Source organism: Pseudophryne corroboree, chromosome 11 (assembly GCF_028390025.1).
Source record: "Pseudophryne corroboree isolate aPseCor3 chromosome 11, aPseCor3.hap2, whole genome shotgun sequence".
Lineage (NCBI taxonomy): Eukaryota > Metazoa > Chordata > Amphibia > Anura > Myobatrachidae > Pseudophryne > Pseudophryne corroboree.
The window spans coordinates 45,526,650-45,550,903 of NC_086454.1; the positions used below are offsets into that span (position 1 = coordinate 45,526,650).

A 24,254-nucleotide genomic window follows, 5' to 3' on the forward strand; every position below is an offset into this window, starting at 1 on the left:
GCAGGGACATCAATCGGCAAGGAGGAATCCTCGTCAGTAACACCTGATTTAGTGTCTGACAGGACCGTATTCTCCCCCTCCTCTTCAGATGAAACATCAGAGAGGTACATGGATTGTGAGGAGGAAGCAGCCCGCTTAGATGACCCAGAGACATGGGAGTGACCTGGAGTAGATTTATGTCTAACCAAAGACTGATTTAATTGCTGCAGCTAGTTAGATAAATTATCCGCCCAAGCTGGGTTAACCATAGGGACAATTTGTGGCAGTAGTGGCACAGGTGGTCCCATAGGGGACGTAAGGCGTTCCACCAGAGTACCCAGTAGGTTTGTGAATGCAGCCCAGGGTGCCTCTTGATTGGACACAGGAGCTGCAGACTGACTAGGAGGTGTATGACAATTAGTACACAGACCATCATACAAAACTTCCTCAGGTAAATCCTTGGAGCATGCTCTGCATGTTGCAGGAGCATCCACAGATTTATTGCCCTTTTTGTTAGACATTATATTATGAATGCAACAACAGTACGATAAAGCCAGACAGAGTACAATACCTGCGAATAAATCTGGTATTATGTGACTGAATACACAGTAAACAATACCTGCAAATAAATCCGGTATTAGGATTAGGATAGTACAATATACGTATTGGATAAATACTGTGTAACACTATATATGAGACCCAGACGCACCTAGTCCCTTAGGGTACAGAATATAGTGACAGTTATATCTGGGAAACACTGAGAGTGAAACCACACAGCAGATACAGGCACACACAGTCACAGGCAATGCAGAAATTATATCACAATAAAAGTGCACTGGACTAGTGTATGTATGTATATATAATTATATATATATATATATATATATACACATATGTATATATATATATATATATATATATATACATATGTATATATATATATATATATATATATATATACACACAAAAATCCACACTCCAGTTTCATCAGATCAACAACAGGGCGGTGCTCCACCAAGGGAAATTAATCCCATAATATAGTAGACCAAGGCTGCAGGCACTCACCATTTGAAAGCTGTTTTTTTATTTAATACTCACGAAAACATTTCCCATAAAGTCAACGTTTCGGTCAATTAACGATATTGTTATGTAAACTAAATGACAATAACATAGAGTATATGTCACGTGATGCGTTCCACGGCTGTGAAGTGCATCGCACTTCTGGTCACGGCTTCTCTGAGGTTTATAGGTATTTTTTTATATTTTTTGTTGCTAGCCTGTGGTGCAATTTAAACAAGTGGCTTTATCTAGCCATATACTCGCTGTTATTGTCTTTTAGTTTACATAACAATATCGTTAATAGTGTTTTTTGATGCACTTCCGGTCAGCCATGCACGTTGTGTGCTGGTGGGAGGGCCTTACAATTGATCACTGCTATAAAGATGGAGCCCATTGTGGCATAGGTGATAGGTGCACTTTCACTACATATCCCTATGCTACATGTGTGAAGTCTTGACAAAGGTCATTTATTGACCGAAACGTTGACTTTATGGGAAATTATTTCGTGAGTATTAAATAAAAAACCTGCTTTCAAATGGTGAGTGCTTGCAGCCTTGGTTTACTATATATATATATATATATATATGTGTATGGGGTGAACTGACAGCGCCAGAAAAATTTGTAGATATAGTTTTTCACAGTATGTCTATTATACTCCCCTGTGGAATGTTATTTCTCTATGATACCACTCCCCTTTCTTTATGGGGTGTCTGCTCAATCTCAAATAAAACCTACACTTGTACGTGTGTAGGATAAAAGAAATTTAGAAAAAGCGGATAAGATCAGAGCGACCACCGGTGGTAAAAAAGTATAAAACTAGAGATATATATTTAAAAGCACAGGCGGGATTTATTCAAAACAAACGTAATCAGTTAAAAAAAAAAAATTTTGACACACATGTCAACATATAAAAAAAGGGGGTTATTTTTTCCAACAAAGTTTTCTGTTTAAAAGTGAACAGTAAAACATATATTCAGAGAAAAAGGCATAAAAAGGACATAAAAAAACATAAATGAGTGCTAAAAACGGGCCCTCATGGTAATAATAAAGGTATTGTGCAAAAGTATAAATATATCTAAAATTAATTAGAACAAGAGAAGTAATGAATAGAATGAGCAGCTTATCTTTGGATTTTCAGTAATAGCAGGAATCACCCTAGGGCCCGTTTTTAGCACTCATTTATGTTTTTTTATGTCCTTTTTATGCCTTTTTCTCTGAATATATGTTTTACTGTTCACTTTTAAACAGAAAACTTTGTTGGAAAAAATAACCCCCTTTTTTTATATGTTGACATGTGTGTCAAAAAAATTTTTTTTTTAACTGATTACGTTTGTTTTGAATAAATCCCGCCTGTGCTTTTAAATATATATCTCTAGTTTTATACTTTTTTACCACCGGTGGTCGCTCTGATCTTATCCGCTTTTTCTAAATATATATATATATATATATATTGATATATATAGTAAACCAAGGGTGCAGGCACTCCACATTTGATAGCAGGTTTTTATTTAATACTCACGAATACATTTCCCATAAAGTCAACGTTTCGGTCGGAACGCGATTTAATGGCGGGTCCCACCTGGGGACCCTCTTACCTCCTCCCCGTAGCAGCCACATAAACCAGGAGAGCAGACTGCGTGCCTAAGCCGGGACATCTCCGCCGCAAGTACCTGGGAACAGGCCGCGGGAGTATGCAACGCCGCTTGGGAGATGATGGAGCTGCAGCACTAAAGTGTCACCCTGACATACAGCGCCGAAAGCCCAGTGCAGCCCACCTGTTAAGTGACCTGCTGCTGCAGACACCAACTCGAAACTGAGCTCTTAGTGCCTGGAGATGGGGTTTTAGAGGAGGCCCCAATGCATCCTGGGACAGCCTAAAGCTTTAGCCTGTTGGTGCCTCTGGTTCAAGATCCACTCTACACCCCCGATGTTTCCCTGTGGAAACCAATGGACCCTGCTGCAGAAATCTATATTCACTTACCAAATAAATTAAGCTTGGGCCGGCCCTGTATGTGATTTCTTTTACATACTTTGGATACTTACCTGTGATAATGGAATTGTTTTACCTGATAAAATGAATCAATATTTTTTTGTATTATGAATAATTATCATATTTATATATTTACCTAGACATAAGATACAGTATACAGTATTTTCCCACTACACATGAATTTAATAGAGACAAGAAGACAATGAAGACAATATCTTTGCTCTGACTATTTATTGAGTACTAGAGCAACAGACAGGAGACAAGAGGACCAGTATGACTTAACCAAAAGTTCACAACAAAAATCATTTTAATTATATACTGTAATCTTCTAAACAAAAAAGGCACCAATTCCACAGAATTACGGCCCTTTCCGATTAGAAGATTACAGAAACCTTCCACTTTTCTACCTTTCCTAATAGGTGAGTTTATAAACATAATGATTAATGTTTGATGAATTTCGGTTCTATTGTTGTTTTACTGGTCATATTCTCTGTCCTCCATCAACTCATAAAGGGCGGCTTCCACCTGGATATCTAAGGTGGTGAGTAGCTCCAGCAAGATTTTATTATTTGCTTGCAGGACCCTCACGCCTCTGTGGTGATTGTCCGTTTCTCTTTCAATACAGCATTCAGTCTCCTTTTCCACGGCTTAACAGCGCCTAAGGATTTTGGTGTTATCGCCAAGAGCCGGTTCCGTTGTCCAATGGTATTCAATCACTTCTTCCACGACTTGAAAGTGACAAAGGATTGAGGTGTTATCACCAAGAGCCGTTCCGTTGTCCAATAGCCGTTGCGGAACACGCTGCAGGAATCTCCCAGCTGCACCCTTGGGACCCAGTCATCTTCTTCATCAAGCTTTACGATGGGATGGATGCCTTTTCTGGGTGGTGGTCCTTTCAGATTGAAGTTGCGGTAGCGATAGCGGTCCATTAACGCTTGCAGAAGGCTTCTAATCTACCGTAAAGCCATGACGCTACCATGTGGAAAGATGAAGAGTAGACAGCATTAGATAAGCTGAAACGCATTTACAATTGTAAGAGAGATCAATTATTTAGGGGCATACATGCATATGTAAGCTCATCTAGAACCTGAAACTGTAAATTGTATAATGACTTTCTGTAAAGTCCAATTCCCCAGTGACCATTTTACTTTTTAGATTTACATTTTACTACCCTAATATTTCCAGACTTATCAAACCTTCTAAAGAGGACAATAGGCGCTGTTGCCCATAGCAACCAATTAACTTCTAGCTATCTAGTACACTCAGATTGGTTGCTGTGGGCAACACCTCCCACCATTAGAAGGGATGAGAGATCTCCCCCTAAGGCGGAAGGTTCTCAAACGCGGTCCTCAAGGCACCCCAACGATCTTAAATGTATCCATGCCTGGCCACAGGTGACTTAATTAGCATCTTAGTCAATTTGATTTAACCAGCTGTGCTGAGCCATGGATATACCTAAAACCTGGGGAATGTTGGGGTGCCTTGAGGACCGTGTTTGGGAACCTCTGCCCTAAGGGGTCCCAGGTGTTTCTGGTGACTGACAACCTATTTTATGTAAGTACATCATTAATACATTTGCCTACAGCCCTGAGCTCCCGGCAGCTTACCGCCATTTGTTATGAAATTCAGACTGGATCGCTGCATCCGGTGTCTTCATTTAAATAAGATGATGGTAAACAAAAAGACATTAATGTTTATTGGTCACCTGTTACATTATATAGTATATAGTTGCAGATTGAAACATATACACATTTTAAAAAAGTTGATAGCAACAGCTATCTGGATTTCAAGAGTTGTCACCTTCCTCAGTGGAAGGAAAACATCCCATATTCTCAATATACTAGACTCAGGAGAAACTGTACCAATCTCTCGAAATTTAATGAACAAGCGGAAATCTACACAGATAGATTTCTGGAGAGGGGTTATCCGGAAGAACTTACACAGAAGGCAATGTTGAAAGTTAGGGACAAAGAGAGAGATTCTTTATTGGTTTACAAGAAAAAGGAGAAGGCAGGGAGTAAAATCTTCTGCCCACTTGTAACACAATTTAGTGCAGGGTTCTGGAGAACATTGCTCAAAAAAACTGGCAAATTCTACAATTAGACCCCATTTTGGGACCTGAACTCCCCAAGAAACCAGACATCATCTATAGAAAGGCGAGAACTGTAAGGTCTATGATGTCAAGAAGTAAATTAGCCAAAATTCAGGTAGAAAGGAGTGACCATCTCTTAGCACCAATAAAGGGTTTCTTTCAATGTGGGGGCTGCAAAGTTTGCAATCTGGCTGATAAGGTTGCTAAAAGTGTTATGGGAAAAACTTTATCACGTCCTAATACTATTCAATCATTCATAAATTGCAATACTAGCTTTTGCATTTATGTTTTGATGTGTCCATGTGGACTTAGATATGTTGGAAAGACCAAAAGGGTGCTGAAAATTAGAATTTTGGACCATAGTCGAAATATTAAGAATCGTGTGATGAACCACAGTGTTCCACGTCACTTTGCAGAGCGACATAATGCTGACCCATCTCTTCTAAGATTTGTGGGTATTGAACATGTGGCCCTAGTAAAGAAGATGGCAATAGAGAGAAACAACTGCTCAGAAGGGAGACCTTCTGGATACTAACGCTGAACACACTGATTCCGCGTGGTCTTAATGAAAATTACGAAATTACTCAGTTCATTAGAGACAGATAGGATGGTCTTTATTTCGTTCCTACCATTCTTCTATTATTATTTTTTGCTTTATTATTTTTTGCTTTGTTTAAATTTCTGCCTCTCCTGTTTTTACTTACATTTATATATATATACTTATTTTTAAACTTTGACAGCTGTCTGCAACTAGTAACGACATAGGTATGAGTCATTACACTCTGGAGAATACGGGAATGTTCTAAAATAATGAAGATATGGTCCCGCTATGATACTGTTATAATTCAATACTTGCATATGTTTTTTCATATTTGCAGGTTTTTTAGACATGCCGGAGGATTTCTGTTGTTTTTTAACACTGTTTGATAAATATCAGATATCAACTGTACCTTGCCTTGTAATATTTTCTTTATATATATTTTTATGTATTTTTTATGAATTCTTTCTAATGTGTTATGTGCTTGAATGAAAGCCGTTTAGGAAATTGTCATTGAGAGTGATAATTGTCCGTGCAATAGTGGCGGATATATATTCTTCAGGATTTGATGCCATGGCTGGTTTTTAATAAGATTTTTAAACTAATGTGCTTTTAAATATGCTATTGAGTATATATTTACTCCTGTGTGTAGAAATTATAAAATGTTAAAGATTTTATACAACTGCTGCCAATTATTGCAATCAGCCTGTGAAATCATGTGCTGCGGTATATTAAGCCTCCTTTGACGTCTGACAAGCCAGCCTCCTGACGAAGTAACTACGAAACGCGTTGAGGCGGGGCTTGCCAGACGTGTGTCTTCTCTCACTCGGCTCACACATCCCGACTGCTTTCTTTGCAAGTGGCCTGACGGGTCCGGCTTCCACCGGCGCGGCGCACCGTCCCGGCTTTGACTGTAGCGGCTTGCTGTTTTGCCTTGTGGATTCATATTATGCGGTAAACTGGCCCAAAGAGTGGGTCTTATAGAGTACGAGTCTTGTCCAAACCCTTGCTGTGTTCTGATTTTATTTGTTTATGTAATAAATTTATCTGCACTATGGGTGCATTCTCCTAATTTTGTTATTCCCAGATATTTCTGCTCAAGGGGTCCGGAGCTTCTCTGGAGAATTGCAGCGGTGCTGGTTACACAAGTGCAGCAGTCCAGAGATTTATTCCCTGTGGATTGGAAACCTCTATCTAAGAATCACCAGCACACCTGTACACTTTGTTTCAGATATATATATATATATATATATATATATATTTATATATAGATAAACTCCCAAATGAAGACAGCGGCACTCGAGGATTTAAATAGACGAAAAGTGTAATCAAAGCATACAGGTAGCCAACGTTTCGGGGCTCACATGCCCCTTTGTCAAGGTGTGTAGCAGTGCGTGCAGATTAAAACATACCTTTTATCCAGGAGAAGCCCGCCAGTGCTCAGTGCGTGACCGGAGACGCGGAGATCCCGCTGTACTTCCGGTCGCTATGCGATGATCTCACTGCTGCTGCGCCCGTCGGTTGCCATAGCAACCTAGACGCCGCTGTTCACTGTAAAGCGCTGTGAGGAAACATAATTAAACCAGTAGTGAAGGTGTACTTAATGTTACATGAGAACCGTGCACTCCACATATACAGAGTCCCACCACCTCTATTAGATCACTGCTCTAAAAGATCCCAAGCTGTTAATATCACTCAGTAGTACACGGTGGGCCTAGAGGCAGGGCTGTGTCTGGATGCCGGCACCGTGCCTGGCTACGAGCACCATTATGTTAAAATACCACAAATATGCAAATATCAAATATAACAAGCTAACACAGCCTTAAGCCCACAATTATTGGCTAGCACGAACAAGAATATATAATATATAATGCGTGCAAGACCACAGGGTTACCAGCCCCAGCCAGGGTAGCGCTGACAGCATCCATGCACAGATAATACATCCCCTCCTCAAATAACGTCCCTCTTTCCCCCCCCCCTTCTCCCCCCTTTTTCTTCCATTCATGCATTTGTATCTTTATGTGCTCTTGTCTTTGCTTTTCTCTTGATATTTTTGGACCTAACTGGTTCTGACGTTATTTGAGGAGGGGATGTATTATACATAGGATACAGCAGACAGCGACATTCCAAGCAATAAAGACAACAACACGGGGGAGGTATATATCAACATTTCAATGCCTAAGGGGTATATTCAATTGAAGTCGAAAACTGCCGTCTGTCGAAAAGACGGCAGTTTTCGACTTTTTAAGGTCGAATACCAATTCAACCTATTCAATATTTTGCTAAATTTTTGGACAAGGCGGAATAGCTGCTGATCCACGTGGTTATGTCGAAAACGGGGCCAAATCCGACAGGTTTTGGCCCCCTTTTCGACCATCTCAGTCTGACATCAAAATGATGTCAGACTGAGATGCGGACCCAGAGGAGGCGGGGGGGAGAGCCGCAGGGAGACGGGGGGACAGCCGGCGGGCATACAGGGAGATCAGCGCTACAATAGCGCTGCAGCTGGATGTCACTCACCCGCCCGACCTCACGGCAGCTTCCACCCAGCTCCAGCATGATGCTGATGTCTCCTGTATGCTCGCCGGCTGTCCCTCCGCGGCTCACGCCCCTTCTCCTCCTCTGCGTCGAAAAAGTCGAATTAAGATGGGATTGAATAGGGGTTGTCGGATCCATTCCGACAAATACATGTTGGAATGGATCCGACTTTAATTGAATATACCCCTAAGTATTTAGGCATTTTCATCAGGGTTAACAGACAGTAGCACAGGTCTTACCTTAAATATAGAAGACCTCCAGTGATCAACAGCGGCCTTCCCGGGGCGGGACCAAACACCTGGCCGCAGGCGCCCATTGAATGACGTCATCACGCCGGTCACATGCCGGTGCTGACTAGTGACAAAATCCCTCACCATGGCTACACTGCACTGTGGACAAACAAATAATTCAATACAGCCATATGTATGTAAAGCGATGCAGACAATATAACATAGCGGTACCTATGTAGTTGTAACTACAATTAAAGGTAAATAATATATATCAATGTGTCTAGTGAAACCTGCACTGAAACAGATACTGATATGCTTAAAAGATATTTAGATTCAACTGCTCATTGAGCACCTTGGGCACCAATGTGTCCATCCGGTGGATCCATCTTGATTCCCACTGAACCAATTTCAGTGCCGTATTACCACCATGTAACTTGTCAGGGACATGATCAATCATACGATATTCAAGGGAACATAAAGGGTGAGCAAAAGTGGCAAAATGGCGAGTAACAGGTTGCTCGCTACTACCTGTAGTCAATGCCGCACATATGGCAGACCGATGGGCCGTCATTCTAGTTTTGAAGGCAGTTTTGGTTTTGCCAATATAGGATAAACTGCAAGGACATATGATCTGGTAAACAACAAACTTAGAGATACAGGTTAAATTATGTCAGATAAAATACTTTTTCCCAGACCTAGGGTGGAAAAATACATCCCCTGCAATAAGGAATTTGCACGTTGTGCAGGTACATCTGTGGCATCCCATTTTTTCTAATCTCGAACCACTACAGCTGTATTGTGAGACATCTGTCTTCACAAGGATGTCACGCAAATTTCTGCCCCTCGAATAACACTGCATCAACCTAGTGTCCTGTAACTTCAGATCCGGGTCAGATTGAACAATAGGCCACAGTGTTTTAGTGTTATGGTTAATTGTACAGCTTGAATCGGTGTAGCTATTAACCCAATGGATAAATTAAAGTTTATTTCGCTTAGACTGTGGGCGTAATAATGTATCCCTATCAATAGCATTCACTTTTTCCAAGATGTTATCAAGATGTGCCCCATCATATCCCCTATCAATGAATTTTTGTTTCATATCCTGCAGTTGTATCTGTGCTCACTGAGGGTCAGAGGTGATGCGTTTAACCCTAAGGAACTGCGAGTATGGTAGACCTTGAATCAATGGTTTAGGATGGCAACTATCAAATCTCAAAAGAGTATTGCGATCTGTCTCTAATGAAAATAAACTGGTACTAATTATACCCACATCTAATGAGATACACAAATCAAGAAAATTCACTTTAGTGTCACTAATGGTCAGGGGCTCCTGAGGAAAACCGTTTTGGTTGAAACAGCTGTTGGGCCATGGCTACTAGATTGTGCTTCACATGGATTTTTCTTGAAGAATAAAACTCTTTTCATGTTCATCTAAACCGTGAGTGCTGGTGATTTCTTTTTCTAAACTGCTGAAAAAGTGAGTGTAATTATTATTATCTTTTACCCTGCACCACCACCTTATATATATATATATATATATATATATAGAGAGAGAGAGAGAGAGAGAGAGAGAGATAGAATAGATAGATAGATAGATAGATAGATAGATAGATAGATAGATAGATATACAGTATGTAGGTATACATACGTATATAGTATATAGTTATATGAACATATACAGTATACAGCCTTATGTGCATATATAGTATACTGGTACACGTGGTGCACAGTGTATTAATTACTCACAGACACATTTTAAAAGGTCGGCAGGTGGAGTTAAATATTTCACTTGTGATTCTGTGAGGAGACCCGCAAAACATGCGCTGTGTGGGGTAATGAGGACCAAGTTTGCAGTCCTATGATATAGGGCACAGGTTCTCAAACTCGGTCCTCAGGACCCCACACAGTGCATGTTTTGCAGGTCTCCTCACAGAATCACAAGTGACATAATTAACTCCACCTGCGGGCCTTTTAAAATGTGTCAGTGAGTAATTAATACACCTGTGCACTTGCTGGGTTACCTGCAAAACATGCAGTGGGGTCCTGAGGACCGAGTTTGAGAACCACTGATATAGGGTGTAGGGGGTAACGGCACTAATTGAATACCCCCCATTGAGGTATAATACTAACTTTTTTCCTGCATGAACATTGATATCCTAGACTTTATATCCCACATACCATGCAGACCCTCAGCAGCAAGATATGCAAATGCAGAATGCGAGCGTGCTCCTTATATGCAGAGGCGTTGTTGCACTACATTTTTCTGTATTGTAAATTACTCCAGAGACTTCATCCAATGGCGATGGCTTGGGGGGGGAAAAATGGAGATATTTCTATTTATTAAAAATTTTTGTATTTACTTAATTTTTTCCCCCCAAAACCTTCATTTCTGCCATCATAGGCTACTTTATCCGCGTCATGGTCCAGCACTGGTTAGACTCTTTAATAAGTGGTGGTTACAGAATGGCAGCATTTGCTGCCGTAAACATAAAGGAGATAGAGCTAACAATGTGCCACCTACAGGCCACATTGCCATGAACCAGTAGGACACTAAGGAATACAATTTCAACAAAGTATTTCTTTAGAAAACAATGCTTAAATTACAAATACTGTGGTTTATAATAATACAGTGCATCCACATTTTGTTATGTTACAGCCTCATTCCAAAATGGAATAAATTAATTTTCCCCCTGAAAATTCTACACACAATGGTCCTCATTCCGAGTTGATTGCTAGCTGCTTTCGGGCCTGGGTGTTGTAAAATGAATAACCTGATATCACGCCTTTTTTTGGCGCATGCTGTCCCTATTTAAAATATGGGGGTGGGGCATCAATGCTCTTTCTGGCACAAGGCACTATAATGTCTAGTTATGGCTCCGCTGTTTGCTATGTGTTATAGAACTGCTTTTTGCACTAAAATATTAGTTTGTTTCTACAGCTTTTGCCCCTCACATAGGGGGTCATTCCCAGTTGATCACTCGCTAGCTACTTTTAGCAGCCGTGCAAAAGCATAGTTGCCGCCCACGGGGGAGTGTATTTTCACTTTGCAGAAGTGCGAACGCCTGTGCAGCCGTGCGGCAGCAAACACATCTTGTGCAGAACAAGACCAGCCCTGTAGTTACTTATTCTGTGCGATGATTTCTGCGACGAGTGACACGGTAATGACGTCAGATATTCGCCCAGCAAACGCCCGGCCACGCCTGCATTTTTCCAAACACTCCCAGAAAACGGTCAGTTGCCACCCAGAAACTTGGAATCGTTGCTAGAACCAGTGCAAAACCACAAAGGACTTCGTACCCGTATGACGTGCATGCCCATTGTGCGGTGCATGTGCAGATTAGCCGTTTTTTTCACTGATCGCTACACAGCGAACAACGGCAGCTAGCGATCAACTCGGAATGACCCACATAGACCGCAAAATATGCCGCACAATATGCTTTATTATATGTATGCAAAAAGATATATTATCAAAAACTTTTTTTGTGTGTGTGTGTATGTTGTTATTGGTAAAGTTGAAACTGTTCTACATAGTGAAAGAATAAGAAGTGACAGTGCATGGTCTTATATTTTCAAGTTGATGTCACACCTAAAACAGTTACATGACTGAACTTGGTTTCACATGCCTTTTCAATTCAATGCAATATGTGAGTACATTCTTTTAATTTTTTTTAAATAATATTTTTATTGAAAAGAAGCAAACGGTACAAATGAAGTCAATAACATATAGATATAGGTATATGGCATGGCAATGTAGCAATAAAAAGCCACTCGGGGAAATAGAATTAATTGAAAGAGAGCAATCACATTACAATAGTAATATAAAGTAACAGACATGGAATGTTATAGGAAAAACTAAATACGTCAGAAATCCCACTGTTCGATCACAGAAGAAATAAAATAGTCCCTAATCAAACAGCTTAAAAAGGCGGTCCAACACCCTCCAGAACAGCTATATTATACCAAGTAGAAAGGCGGACAAATTGTCGAATACAATCCTTTTCAACATCTGTAAATGAAATAATATAGGGCAACCAAATATCAAAAATTTTTGTAGCACGTGATTCCACGTCTAGGGAGCACTCAACCCAATCCATTTGATAAATATAATTAAGTATAGGGAGCATACATTGCAAAGATATATGGTCAGTATGGATCCATTTTGAAAGAATGGTTTTCTTGGCCACTGCAGCTACAGTACTTTGGCTAATAAACGACGAGCACCAATAGTCGGCTCAAGGGGTTGGGAAGAAGGGTAATGATTCCACAGAGCCCAAGAAACGTTCACCGTAAATGATATGCGCAAGGTATTATTAATATAAAACTGTACTCTATTCCAAAATAATTGGACTATATCGCAAGACCATAAACAGTGAAGGATATCAGCCTCCAGGAGTGAGCATTTAAAACAATTGGAATTCTCAGACACACCAATTATGTGACGAAGTTTAGGCGAATAATAAGCCCTACGTAGTATTTTATATTGCATTTCCGTAAAGGAGGCAGAGATCAGTTGCTTATTCAATAAGACTGAGTATTTAATGAGTGAGTGTATTGAAAGGTCAGGGAATGCAGCACACCACTTGGTCAGACCAGTGGTAACTCGTGAGAGGTCAAGTTTTATCTGAATTAGGCCATAAAGGAGGGAAGTGGGCATGGGACCCCCCTTACGACCTAATATCAAAAGTTAAAATGTGTTATTTTGATCATGCACCGATAGTTCAGACAATAGTTTCAAAATATAGCTACAGGATTGAAAATATGCAAATAAGGGAATGGAAACCTGGGGGTGTAATTCCTTAATGCTGGACAACTCAAGAACCGAAGAACAATCCTCAACCAAAAATGAATGTACAAGACGAAGTGCCCGGATGTGCCAATTAGTAAAATCAACATCCGCTACCTCATCTTGGAAATCTGTATTGTAAATTAAAGGCAAAAATATAGATCTACAGTAGTATATGACAAGCGCAACCATTTATGAGAAATGCACCAAGACAAATAAGGGGTATAAAGCAAAGGATCATTCCTCACCGCCCCCGGAAAAGATGCCATTGGCTTATGCAACAACACATCCAAAGTAACATGTGAAAGAAACGTTTGATCCAAAGACTTATAGACATAATTATCCACTTCCCCTACCCAATCCAATGCATATCGTAAATTTGAGGCCAGGGCATAATCCTGAATGCTCAGTAGGTTAATACCTCCCAGCAATAATGCCTGTTGTCATTTCAACAGCAAGATCCTGGGACGTTTGCTGGCCCATATAAATTTGGTAAGTGCCCTTTCAAGAACAGTAATATCACGTTTAGTCAAAAGCAAAGGCAGCATCTGGACTGGATAGAGGAGCCTGGGAAAAGAGACCAACTTAAATAAGTGACAGCGACCAATATAGGAGAGTGGCAGATGCTTCCATTTATCAAAATCAGACAGCATTTGAGAAATGAAGTGAGAAAAATTGACAGTGTAAAGGTCTGAAACATCCCTAGAAAATCTTAGACCTAAATACACCAAAAACTCTGAGGCCCAGTGAAAGGGAACGAAGATCTGTGCAACAGGATACAATGCTAAAGTGTCTGTTTTATGAAAATTAACCAGAAAGCCTGAGATATCATGAAAAGTGATCAATATATTTTGTAGACCGGGCAGTGCAAGTTTCGTATTACTAAAGTACAAAAGCAGATCATCGGCAAAAGCCGACACCTTCACCTCCACATCACCCAGTACGAATCGGGGGATCAAGGGCCAAATTGTACAGCAATGGGGACAAGGTGCAACCCTGACGGGACCTCTTAGACAAATGGAAAGATGGAGAATTTAAACCATTAATAGTAATGCAGGCCTCTGGAGAGGAATATAAATTCTAAATATGGCTATAAAGTCAGGGCCAAACTGCTGGATTTGTAGTATTCTCAAGAGATGTGACCTGGAAACATGATCAAAACCTTTGTCTGTGTCACAATAACAATATTAGCTTCCCTATTACCAAACTGATATATACGGCTCATGGCGGCTAGCAGCATGCGTATGTTATGTACGGAGGTACGTCCTTTAACAAACCCATTTTGCGCCGGATGCAAAATTCTAGGTAAAATTCACTGTAGTAAAAAAAAATTAAATCCTGGTTTAACAAAGAAATAGGTTGATAAGATTGTACCCGAGTAGGGTCTTTACCTGGCTTGGAAACACCACAATTCGAGCTGCAGTAAAAGTATGAAGGGGGGGGGGGGGGGGTAAAGTTCCGGAGAGTAAAGAGTTATACAAAGAAAGAAGATGGGGTAGTAAATGGTCCTTTAACATTTGATAGTATTCCGCCCCAAAGCCACCCGGGCCGGGGGATTTACCCTTAACTAAAGATTTAATAACAGAGAGTAATTCCTTTTCAGTCACAGAGGAGGTTAAAGAGTCCCTTACCTCATCAGTGAGTATCGGCAAGTCAGCCTTCTGAAGGAATTGCATATCTCCCAACTTTATCGGATGTGTAAGCGAGACCCTATGCGCGCCAAAGCCGCGCCCACCGCTGAAAAGGGGTTTGGCTACAGAAAATGGGCATGGTTTCAGAAAAAGGGGCATGGTTTCGCAGCAATGGCGCGATCACGAGCCACGGACCCCATTCTCGTCACTATGGCCCCAGTACCTCTGTCTCTGTGAATAGATGCGTCTATTCACTCTGCCCTGCAGCGTGTGCAAGAGCCTCCCAACTGCCCCCCCCCCCCTCCCCCCACCACTACCACCACCACCACTGCGGGACACTGCTGCCCAAATGGGACTGTCCCACAAAAATCGGGACAGTTGGGAGGTATGGAATTGCATACCCTCAAGAGGTTGATCAGTAGGGTGTCATATAGGTGTTTAAAATAAGACTGAAATGCAGCTGAAATTTCCTGCGTGTCCATAGCCAGGGACCCCGAGGGGGAAGCAATTTGCAAGATATGTGAGGGGGCGGCTTGGGAGTGCGGGAAACAAATGGCCAATGGCCACTGCAGACACACAGCGGTGCCTTTGGCCATTTGGTCCCCGCACTCTCGGCTCCCAGAACCTGCATCACCTCTGCCGCTGACCACGCCGCATCCCCACACGGCCGAACAGCACCACAAGCAACCGCGCCGGCAACGGACGGACCCCAGAACCCGAAGAGGTAGGTGTAGATGTCGGTCAATGTACCTGGATCCCTTGCCCGGAATCGCCTCTGGAACTGGATCTCATTACTGGAACCCTAGGCAGAGGAGCAAGGAACCCCAACCCCAGAGGACTCAACACAATAGTCACCACACATTAGGACGGTGACATAAGGATTTATTATACGAGAACTAACTAGTCACCACTGTGGAATTTGGTTAAGAGTAGTGGCGGTACCAGACAGACGGAGGTTTTTTTGGACCTTGGAGACAGGTTCCGGAGCCGGTGTCTCCCCAACATTACATCTTAAAGGCCCATACCTCATGGAAAACTGGTAAACCCCCACCTTTATATTTTTCCTTATTGAGATGTCAATTCTGCAAAGTTTATACCAGCGAGATACATCTTAAAGGCACTATACGAGGCTTTTATTCTACCAATATCTGGTAAACCTCTATCTATACCATTGATCTTAAAATTGCCTGTTTATGGTTTTAATGGTTACTTTTATGGTTTGATTATTAATTTTTTTTTAACTTGGAACGTATTACACCACTAGGTGATTCATCGCGCCCTACGGGCGCTCTTCACACCGTCGTAAGGGGCTACGCCCCCTTAACCCTTGCACGCCCTTATTATATGGAGTATTACCTCCAATCATAATTGTGTGAGTGGTTAAATATTGCACGGACAAAGGGCGTGCAATGGTTAAGGGGTCGAAGCCCCTTGCAATGGTGTGAACAGCGCACGCAGGGCCTGATTAATCACCTAGTAGGTGCTGTGGTTGGGGGAGTGGTGGGTGCGAGGGAGAAGCAGATGGGGTCCGGGGTTCTACGGGTGGTGGAGGGGGGGTTGTGGGGGTTCAGCGGGTGTGGGAGGGTTTGGTGCGTTGGTGCTGCGTGTGGGGGAGGGGCTGGTGTGGTGGTACCGCAGGTGGGGTCTGGAGCCACCGCAGGTGAAGGAGGAGTGGGTGCGGGGGGTGTCACGGGTGGGGGAGGGGTGGGTTGTGGTGGAGGGGGGTCTGTGTGTGGGGGTGCCGTGGATGGGGTCTGGAGGTACTGCGAGTGGGGGAGGGGCGGGTAATGGTGGGGGGTTTTGGGAGTTGTGGTGTGTGTAGAGGAGGGGGGGAGTGGGTTAGGCAGATGGGGAAGGTTGTGTTGTGGTGCAGGGGGTGTTGGAGGGGTGGTGTATTTGTGGAGCGTGGGTGGCAGATATGGGGCTAGTTTGGTTGGGGGATGGGCTTGCGTGTGTCGGCAGGTGTTGGACAGGCGGGTGCGTTGTTGTGGTGGGTGGGGTTTGGAGTCCTTTTAAGTTGTGGGTGTGTGCGGGTTGTGTTTGTTGCTGTGTTGTGAGGGGTAGGCGGTCATGAGGCGTTGGTGTTGGGTCGGGGGTTTGCAAGGATGGGGAAGGGGTTTTGCGTGTGCAGGGGGGTGGGAGGGAGCGTGCTGCGTGCATGTTGGGCGAGTTTGGAGCTGGAGTGTTCCTGGGTGTGAGGGAGAATAGGGTGGGCTGGTGGGGTGTTTGGTGGAGGCTCAGGTGTGGCAGATGTGGGAGGTGTGCTTTTTGTGGGTGTAACAGTAGCCTATGCTATCTCCCTGCCTGCTGCCTGGAGCTCTAGAGATGTTTGGAGAGGGAGGGTGGTGAGTGGTAGCTGTAAAGTGAGCACTGCCCTGCGCTGGCCCCGTCCCGCTGCACTTGTTCCTGCCCTTTGTGAGCCCCAGCATACCTACACACTGTGTGCCTGGGTTCGGTGTATAGAATCTGGATTAGCCGCTCGTGTCCCCAGCCCTGCGGTGTGCATGTCTGACGCCTGCTCGCATCTGACATCCACACCGCGGGGCTGGGGACCCGAGCGTCTAATCCAGATTCTATACACGTAACGCAGGCACACAGTAAGGAGCGCGGTGCTTGCAGTGTCAGGCTTGGGCAGTGTGTAGTCGTGTACCGTTCCGCAGATGCCGCCTCCCGGCCAGCATGACCCCCACCGGCTGGATGTGTTAGCAGGTGACGGTTTGCAGGAGGGAGGGGTCCCGGGTGTGGGCTGCTGGTGTAAGTCAGGTGTGGGTGTTCCCGGGGAAGGAGACGCTCGTGCCCGCAGCCCCGCTGTGAGGATGTCAGGCGGCAGGCATAGTGGAGCGTGGTGCTTGCAGTGTCAGGGTTCTCCGTATGTGCAGACGCCAGCTCCCGGACAACATGACCCCCCCACTGGCTGGATGTGTTAGGTGGCGCTGAGGTTGCAGGAGGAAGGGGTACTTCTCAAACTGTAGGTAGTGGTCTACTGGCACAGGCCATGGTGTGACTCCCTGTGCAGCTGACTCCGCCCAACGCTGTGACTCCACCCAGCGTTAGAGGGCCAGGCACAGAAGGGCTATTATATAGGAGATATTTGGAATTATTTATTTTTCCTCACTTATGGATTCCAACTGTTTGAAGTACATGTAAAATCTCAAGACAGAAGAATTGTGAGGGAAGTACTAATTGCTTATTGTTATTAGATCAGCGCATCTTGGGGGTCATTCCGAGTTGTTCGCTCGCTAGCTACTTTTAGCAGAAATGCAAACACAAAGCCGCCGCCCTCTGGGAGTGTATCTTAGCTTAGCAGAATTGCGAACAAAATATTGGCAATTCTGCTATTAAGTATTTCCTTTCAGTTTCTGAGTAGCTCCAGACCTACTCCTAGATTGCGATCACCTCAGTCCGTTTAGTTCCTGGTCTGACGTCTCAAACACGCCCAGCGTCCGGCCAGCCACTCCCCCGTTTCCCCAGCCACTCCTGCGTTTTCTGCTGGCACGCCTGCGTTTTTTAGCACACTCCCGGAAAACGCTCAGTTACCACCCAGAAACACCCACTTCCTGTCAATCATTCTCTGATCAACAGAGCGACTGAAAAGCTTTGTTCGCCCATGAGTAAAATAGCATAGTTTTGTGTAAAATGGCTTAGCGCGTGAGCCCTGCTGTGCATACGCATGCGCAGAACTGCCGGATTTTAGCCTATTAGCAATTCTGCTAAAAATAGCAGCGAGCGAACAACTCGGAATGACCACCCTCATCTGGTCTAACTTTTTGTATTCACGCGATACATTGTGGTATTGGGGATACCTTCTGACCAGTTTGTTTGCTGCTTGTCTGTCTTGGAATCCAGGCACTTTTCTGTCACAATTAGTATTGGAGGTCATTCCGAGTCGTTCGCTCGGAAAATTTCTTCGTATCGCAGCGATTTTCCGCTTAGTGCGCATGCGCAATGTCCGCACTGCGACTGCGCCAAGTAAATTTGCTAAGAAGTTAGGATTTTTACTCACGGCTTTTTCTTCGCTAAGGCGATCGTAGTGTGATTGACAGGAAGTGGGTGTTACTGGGCGGAAACAGGCCGTTTTATGGGCGTGTGGGAAAAAACGCTACCGTTTCTGGGAAAAACGCGGGAGTGGCTGGAGAAACGGAGGAGTGTCTGGGCGAACGCTGGGTGTGTTTATGACGTCAAACCAGGAACGACAAGCACTGAACTGATCGCACAGGCAGAGTAAGTCTGGAGCTACTCAGAAACTGCACAGATGTCTTATCGCAATGTTGCGAATCTTTCGTTCGCAATTTTAAGATGCTAAGATTCACTCCCAGTAGGCGGCGGCTTAGCGTGTGCAATACTGCTAAAATCGCCTTGCGAGCGAACAACTCGGAATGAGGGCCATTGTCCAAACCGCCCTGACTCATTACATTCACGAAAATATTTGTTACGCTGAATATTATGTGTAAATTGGGCCCTCTGTGCATAAAGAATCATAAGCATGCTTAGCCTCTAAATACGATTTTTGGGCCTCATCTGTAAATGTATTTTTTATTATTTTACACCCTTTTTGAATGGCTTTACCTGTGTGGCATCTGAGGTGGCATGAATGCATTCTAATGAACCATTAGAGCAGTGATTTTCAACCTTTTTTTACTCGCGGCACAACCGAACAATATTTTAAAATTTCCAGGGCGCACCATCAGTGTCCCACAGAAAAAAACAAAACACACACATTGGCCCTCACAGTAAAAAAAATTAATAAATCCACACATACATCGGACTACTCAGAAAAAACAATCACATTTATCCCCATATAAAGCCTATTGCTCCACAAATGAATTATTCACATTGTTCCCCCCATAAATCCTTATTTTTCCCACATAAATTCTATTGAAATCCTATTGTTCCCCACAGGAGAAATAAAATAACAAATATTATCAGCTGTCCTCCTTCCTGTCCCTCAGTGGTGGGGGTTGTTCATAGTGGAGTGTTGCGAATACTGAGCAGCGGGCGGCCGGGCAGGTGTGGATGTGGGTGGGCAAGGAAAGCTGTGTATGCAGGCGGGAATTGGAAGATGTGTATGCAGGCGGGTGGGCTTGCTGGGTGGTGAGACACGACGGCTGTGACCTATGATATCACATTGTTTTCAAGGCATAGGACATGGCCGGAGCACGACTGATCCTCTAAGAAGAGCCCGGGCCAACAGTTCACTCTGAAGGTGCAGGAAGCTGCTCTGGCTCCGCGGCACACCTTGCAACTGGTCGTGACACACTGGTTGAAAAAGCCTGCATTAGAGAGTGCAACATCTGGGCCCCTTCATAAATATATACAGTAAATTCAGCAGCTGCATGCATAACAATGTACCAGATTAATAACAGCAATCATATATTGAATACTTTTCTGCCAGTTTTGGCTGTACTTTGCATTATCGTAGTCGACACTGGGGTCAGACTTCGTGTCGATATCAGTGTTTATTATCTTGGATAGTGAGCGTTGTGAGACTCTGAAGGTCTCTGTGACATAGGGACAGACATGGGTAGATTCCCTGTCTGTTCTCTAATCTTTTGTGTAATAATTCATTTTAGCCCTTAATTTCACATATCCAATCAAGCGTCAGTGTTGTCGACGTCGACACCACACACACACACATTTGCTCCATCTCCTCCTTAGGAGAGCCTTTTACCTCAGACATGTCGACACACACGTACCGACACACCCCACACTCAGGGAATGCTCTTCTAAAGACAGTTCCCCCACAAGGCCCTTTGGAGAGACAGAGAGAGAGTATGCCAGCACACACCCCAGCGCAATATGACCCAGGAAAAACACAGCAATTTAATGTTTACCCCGTAGCGCTGTTATTATTATCTGAGCCGAATTATGTGCCCCCCCCTCTTCTTTAAAACCCTCTCTTCTACCGTGGTATAAGCAGGGGAGAGTCTGGGGAGCTTCCTCTCAGCGGTGCTGTGGAGAAAAAACATGGCGCTGGTGAGTGCTGAGGGAGAAGCCCCGCCCCCTCGGCGGCGGGCTTCAGTCCCGCTAAAAGTGTAAAATTGGCGGGGGCTCATGCATATATACAGTGTCCAGCTGTATATATGCTCTCTTTTGCCAAATAAGAGGTTTTTATTGCTGCCCAGGGCGCCCCCCCCCTGCGCCCTGCACCCTTACAGTGACCGGAGTATGGGAGGTGTATGGGAGCAATGACGCACAGCTGCGGTGCTGTGCGTTACCTCAGTGAAGCTCTGAAGGCTTCTGCCGCCTGAGACGTCTTCTGACTTCGTTTCTTCTGGCTCTGTGAGGAGAACGGCGGCGCGGCTCTGGGGGTGGACGCCCAGTAAGAACCTGTGTTCACCCCCTCTGGAGCTAATGATGTCCAGTAGCCGAGGAAGCACAGCCTATCTTAATGAAGAAGGTCTGCTCCTCTCTCCTCAGTCCCTCGATGCAGGGAGCCTGTTGCCAGCAGTGCTCCCTGTAAAAATGTAGAAAAAATCCAAACAAAAATGCTTTCTAGGCAGAGAACTCAGGAGAGCTCTCTGCAGTGCACCCATCTCGCTCTGGGCACAGTGTAAAACTGAGGTCTGGAGGAGGGGCATAGAGGGAGGAGCCAGTGCACACCCAGAATCCAAAGCTTTCTTAGAGTGCCCTATCTCCTGCGGAGCCCGTCTATTCCCCATGGTCCTTACGGAGTCCCAGCATCCTCTAGGACGTTAGAGAAATACACCATCAGTGCCGTAACTAGACATTTTAGCGCTGTGTGCAAGAATCCACATCGGCGCCCCCCTCCCCGTCATGTTTTGAAATGAATGCTACCCCTCCCATCAATCGCACACCACTAGTTACAGGTGCCCTCTGACAGAAAGACAATTGGTCCCCTCTGCCGTTATATTACACCACACGGTAGTGTCAGTCAGTCACATTACGCTGCACGGTAGTGCCAGTCAGTCACATTACGTCACACGGTAGTGTCAGCCAGTCACATTACGCCGCACGGTAGTGTCAGTCAGTCACATTACGCCGCACGGTCAGTCAGTCACATTACGCCGCACGGTAGTGTCAGTCAGTCACATTACGCCGCACGGTCAGTCAGTCACATTACGCCACACGGTAGTGTCAGTCAGTCACATTACGCCGCACGGTAGTGTCAGTCAGTTACATTACGCTGCACGGTCAGTCAGTCACATTACGCTGCACGGTAGTGTCAGTCACATTACGCCGCACGGTAGTGTCAGTCAGTCACATTACGCTGCACGGTAGTGCCAGTCAGTCACATTACGTCACACGGTAGTGTCAGCCAGTCACATTACGCCGCACGGTAGTGTCAGTCAGTCACATTACGCCGCACGGTCAGTCAGTCACATTACGCCGCACGGTAGTGTCAGTCAGTCACATTACGCCGCACGGTCAGTCAGTCACATTACGCCACACGGTAGTGTCAGTCAGTCACATTACGCCGCACGGTAGTGTCAGTCAGTTACATTACGCTGCACGGTCAGTCAGTCACATTACGCTGCACGGTAGTGTCAGTCACATTACGCCGCACGGTAGTGTCAGTCAGTCACATTACGCTGCACGGTCAGTCAGTCACATTACGCTGCACGGTAGTGTCAGTCACATTACGCCGCACGGTAGTGTCAGTCAGTCACATTACGCCGCACGGTAGTGTCAGTCAGTCACATTACACCAGACAGTAGGGGATATTAGATTAATGTATGTGCAGTTTTGTTTTTACAAAATATCTACACTGATGTACAGTAATTTAGGTAAAAGGTTACTGAGAGACAGTCCAGCACACTCCAAACTCAAGGCAAGTCATTCTTAATTTTATTTATTTGACTAAAATAAGTATTAACAAGCACATACAGTACCTTCTATATATGTAGCACTTGCATTATAGTCTGCATGAGGGGAGGGTGAGGACTTTACTTGTAGTATGGAGCAGCAGCCTTCCTGCACGAGGGGAGGGAGAGGGAGATACTACACTTGATGTATGGAGTTGCAGCCGTCTCATCTCTAGTACCTGGAAGTTGTGTACTGTGCACTGCAGGGAGAGCAGGAGAAGGGGGGCGGAGCAGAGCATACGGGGGGGGGGAGAGAGAGAGACTTCCAGCACCCAGAGCACACAGACTACGGACAGACTGTCCAGCGCAGCGCTGCCTGATGTTCATGTAATGTATATTAGCAGCGCTGCCTCCGGCAGGGGAGGAGCCGGGTGCAATGCTGCTAATATACCGAATACTACAGCGGGGAGAGCTGCAGCTGACTGTGGAGGCCAAACAGTGTGGGGGCGGATGGTGCGCCCACAGCGCAACTGCGCTGTGTGCTAGGCACCATCCGCCCACACCTAGTTACGGCACTGTACACCATAGTCCAGTATAAGGTAACATGTGTATAATGTATAATTCAAGTGCACAGTCTGGAACCTGATCCTTAGAGCAGAAGGTGGGCCCCCAGGCAGTAGGGCCTACCGATGGTTTCCCCTGTACCCCTGTGGGCCAGTCCAAACCTGAATCTATGACCTGCAAACTTTCTTTGTTCTAGTGATTAGGATTTCCACCTAGCAACAGCTGGTGGGTTATGCAGCAAGCATCCTGATTCTCCACTGTAAGGCAGGGAAGTGACATTTTTACCTCACTAACCTGCCGACACTAACAATGAAGTTGCACCTGTCCAGCAGGCTAGGTTGTGCACGGGTCACATGCACACTAGTAGCTGGGCGGGGCTAGTGCTTAGTGAATCAGATTTTTGGAAGCTTACCGGTAGCAATCCTAATAACTAGAACACCTCAGGGTTAATATTGTGTGTGTTGGAAAAAAAAGCAGAATAATACCCACACGTTTAGTTAGGGAAACAATTTAGTTAGGGAAACAATACTGAACAGTTTAGTTAGGGAAACAATACTGGTAAAGCTTGTGTACACAACTAGAGAATAAAGTCTCTGTCTGAACTGACTTTTTTAGCTATATTGTCTTGTTCTCCAGTAATGGATGACAAAACAATATTATAAAGAAATCTTTGTTTCTCTGACGTCCTAAGTGGATGCTGGGACTCCGTAAGGACCATGGGGAATAGCGGCTCCGCAGGAGACTGGGCACAACTAAAGAAAGCTTTAGGACTACCTGGTGTGCACTGGCTCCTCCCACTATGACCCTCCTCCAGACCTCAGTTAGAATCTTGTGCCCGGCTGAGCTGGATGCACACTAGGGGCTCTCCTGAGCTCCTAGAAAAGAAAGTATACTTTTAGGTTTTTTATTTTCAGTGAGATCTGCTGGCAACAGACTCACTGCTATGAGGGACTAAGGGGAGAAGAAGCGAACCTACCTGCTTGCAGCTAGCTTGGGCTTCTTAGGCTACTGGACACCATTAGCTCCAGAGGGATCGAACACAGGCCCAGCCTCGGTCGTCCGGTCCCGGAGCCGCGCCGCCGTCCCC

The 24,254-nt window shown here is 44.6% G+C and overlaps 1 long non-coding RNA gene across 2 annotated transcripts; it reads right to left on the reverse strand.

Moving 5' to 3' along the window:
• Nucleotides 1-3,275: 3,275 nt before the first annotated feature.
• On the reverse strand, nucleotides 3,276-23,086 carry LOC134969894 (uncharacterized). Of its 2 annotated transcripts, XR_010189557.1 has the most exons (5): nucleotides 22,691-23,086; nucleotides 8,436-8,585; nucleotides 7,071-7,219; nucleotides 4,636-4,679; nucleotides 3,276-4,000 (listed from the first exon to the last, which is right to left on the reverse strand). It is a non-coding gene; the product is annotated as an uncharacterized LOC134969894 (long non-coding RNA). The 2 variants fall into 2 exon arrangements; XR_010189556.1 differs by lacking the exon at nucleotides 4,636-4,679.
• Nucleotides 23,087-24,254: the final 1,168 nt, after the last annotated feature.